Source organism: Acanthisitta chloris, unplaced genomic scaffold (assembly GCF_000695815.1).
Source record: "Acanthisitta chloris isolate BGI_N310 unplaced genomic scaffold, ASM69581v1 scaffold7323, whole genome shotgun sequence".
NCBI lineage: Eukaryota > Metazoa > Chordata > Aves > Passeriformes > Acanthisittidae > Acanthisitta > Acanthisitta chloris.
The window spans coordinates 30,795-33,741 of NW_008664239.1; the positions used below are offsets into that span (position 1 = coordinate 30,795).

General features: G+C 46.6%; 1 protein-coding gene across 1 annotated transcript in view; it reads left to right on the forward strand.

The window, feature by feature from the left end:
• LOC103798970 (multiple PDZ domain protein-like) overlaps window positions 1–2,947 on the forward strand; it is a 13,620-nt gene that overhangs the window by 914 nt on the left and 9,759 nt on the right. Inside the window, exon 2 of the mRNA XM_009071259.1 lies at window positions 1,880–1,997. The gene's annotated coding sequence lies outside the window, so the exon portion shown is untranslated. The remainder of the gene's footprint in view (window positions 1–1,879; window positions 1,998–2,947) is intronic.

A 2,947-nucleotide genomic window follows, 5' to 3' on the forward strand; every position in this document is an offset into this window, starting at 1 on the left:
AACCCCAAAAGGTGCCAAAATCATCGTTGTCTGGTATGATTTCTTCACTTCCCAAAGGCCAGCAATTATCCAGGCTGCTGTCTGGGGGCATTGAGGTACCAGGAAGGGCTAAAGCTGTGGGAACAGCTGGGCTAAGCCCAGCTTTAAAAATAATGGCTAAATAGCATTGGAGAAATATCTGCACTGCACGCAGCAGGCAAGGAGAAATGAAGTAGCAGAGGCAAGTTATACTGATTGCATTAAGTAAAGGCACCACTCAAGTATTACTTATTTCTTGGCCTTTGTATCAACATCAAGCCTAAGCAAGAGAAATGTAATCACAAAGTGACAGCTAAACATGATCCACCTGGTTTTACCATGTAAAGCTCAAAGCTGAAAGGGAAGCAAAACGCTATAGTATCTAACGTGGGTCTAGATAAAAAAATCAGATCAAACAACCTCATCCTCCTTTCTTTGTAGCTTAAGAGGCTTTTGCAGGAACCTGGTAATTTCTGTGTTCCTTTCAATACAGGAAATCTAAATCTCCCTGATGCAAAGTCGTTTGAGGGCCTTCATCTCGCTGCTCCAAAGTGACTTGGTGATTTTGAAAACTGAATAAATGTTTCTCAGCAAAACCCTTCCAAGAGTCATAAAAATCTTGGCAGATGAAACAGCAAATCAGCCTGAATGATTTGCACAACTGCAAGCACTGGTTTAGAAGCTGCTGGCCAAGAGCATCCAGAACTTTTGTCCTCACTTGGCTTTTTTGGTCCGTTGCATACCTCTAACAGCAGAAACAGAAGCCTTGTGGTGCAGGACAGTGACTTCTTTCACGCGTGTTGCAAATTGCGTTAACTGGGCCATGAATTGGCAGCTCGAGGTGGAAATTGTGCTCTGCCTGGTGTTTGTCACTGACAGCTGCACACTGGTCAGTGGGGATAAATGCTGCCAGAGCTTTTGATTCACCGACTAATGCGTTTAGGGGGAGAAAGCTCTGCTGTGGATGGAGAAGGATAGACCAGGTCTGTTTTGTATGAGGCAGCTCAGTTGGAAAGGTCTGGTCCTCGATGAAACCTGTTCTTCAGCTGCACTTCCTAAGTTGATAATTGTGTTTCCTTGAGGAGCAGAGTCTGAAGATAAAGCCAGATAAGGAGAGAGGGGAAAGGAGGGCTGGAAATGGATGGCCAAGAATGGGTAACGTGTAAGCAGCTCTCTTCAGAGACTCCCTTTGTCATCTGGCATGTTCTTCTGGAAGTGAGAATAGATTCTTGGGCAAGTGAAAGGAGCAGGGGCAATTACAGTATATTCAACTAAAATAACAAAGCCTGTAGGGTACAGCCAAGTAACAAAGGGGATGTCAGTGTTATCTCCACCTTGTTTGTGAGGAGCTGTTTGGTGTCCTCCTGAGTGCCTTGCGCAGGGCTCGTCACGGGGGGTTACCGCAAGCATTAGCAGCAGCCTTCATCTCCCCTTCTCAGGTTTGGAGACACTGGGAACAAGTGAAAGAGGGGAACAGGCACTTTAGAGCTGACCTGAACAATACAGGCATTAGGTGTGCACTTAAGGGAGTGAAGGTGTAGTACCGTGAACAGCACCATAGAGTCATGTAGGTTGGAAAAGGCCTCTGAGACCATCATGTCCAACCATTCCCCCAGCACTGACCAGCCCACCACTTGGGGGCATGGGTTAAATCTGTTAAATCCCTCCAGGGATGGTGACTCAACCACTATGTGGAGATTTTGATAGGTTTCCCCTACCAAAGGGGTTTGCACTTGCATGGCCAATGTGGTATTTCCAGTGTGGTTGGCACAGTGCACAGCTGTGCCCATATGTTGCAGGATCTGGTTTAAAGTTAACATTTGGGTTTGACTCACAGATTTTTATTTCTTTTTAACTTTAGGCAAGCCAACAGAGTGTCCATAGCCACTTCCACCCTGCGCTTGCTCCTGTCCTCTCCACCTTACAGAACTTTGTCAGCACAAAAAGATCTTCAGCAGATGTGTCTCAGAGAAACTCAGGTACAATCTGGGCAGCTGTCAGAATAGCTGAGTGTTATTTGCTTTACATTTGGGCTGTTCTAAAAGCAAAACTGAATACTTGAATCTGGTTTTCCTGCTCAGCCTCCCAGAAGACATCCCACTGATGTTTTAAGACCCGAACACTTTCCAGCAAATGACATTATTTTTATGTCTACTAGAGGAGTAATGGCTCCTCTGTTTTAAGTGCAGAACTCCTGTGCCCTGCTATTCCCTGATGCCCTTGTCAGAGGCTTAGCACGGGAATGGTTCTCGCATTAGAAACAGTTTTCTCAGGGAATAAAGCTGCCACCACTTCATTTATATCTTTGTTGCTCTTGAGTGTATAAAGGGCTGTTTTGTAATGAGAAAGTCACAATGCCCAGTTTGCAATTTGCAGATTTAGCAAGTGCTAAATCTATGACCTGCAGTAGCTTGGGGAGAGCTTGCTCCAAGAGTTGGGAATCTTTGCACATGTCTGGCCATGGGCAGGAGTAGAAGACCTTTCTCCAGACAGTGTGCACACACTGGAGTAGGTGTTTAGCTTTTGGGCAGCCTTCCTGGTGTTGTTTGAAAGGGCCATGCAGCACTGAGAGGGCATGTCATGCCCTGATTTGGGGTCCCCAGGGCTGAGCTTCCCACTGCCACAGACCTCACAGCACCCACAGCAGGTGTCTGCACAGGCACACCTGCATGAGGAATGCTGGCATGGGGGGGTAAGAATCATGGGCCTTTGGAAGAGACTAATTCTGGCTGTCTTCTAAGAAGTTCTTAAAAATTAAAGCTGATACCATTAGGGGTTGGTGTAGCAGAACCCAGGACCTGATTACACCATCAGCTTGTTGAGCCGTTTAGTCCCAGTTTGAACAATCTGTCTGAAGTCTCTCCCCTTTCCCTTCTTCCCCTTCCCCTCTTCCCTCTCCCCTTTCCCCTCTCTCCTTTTCCCCATCCTC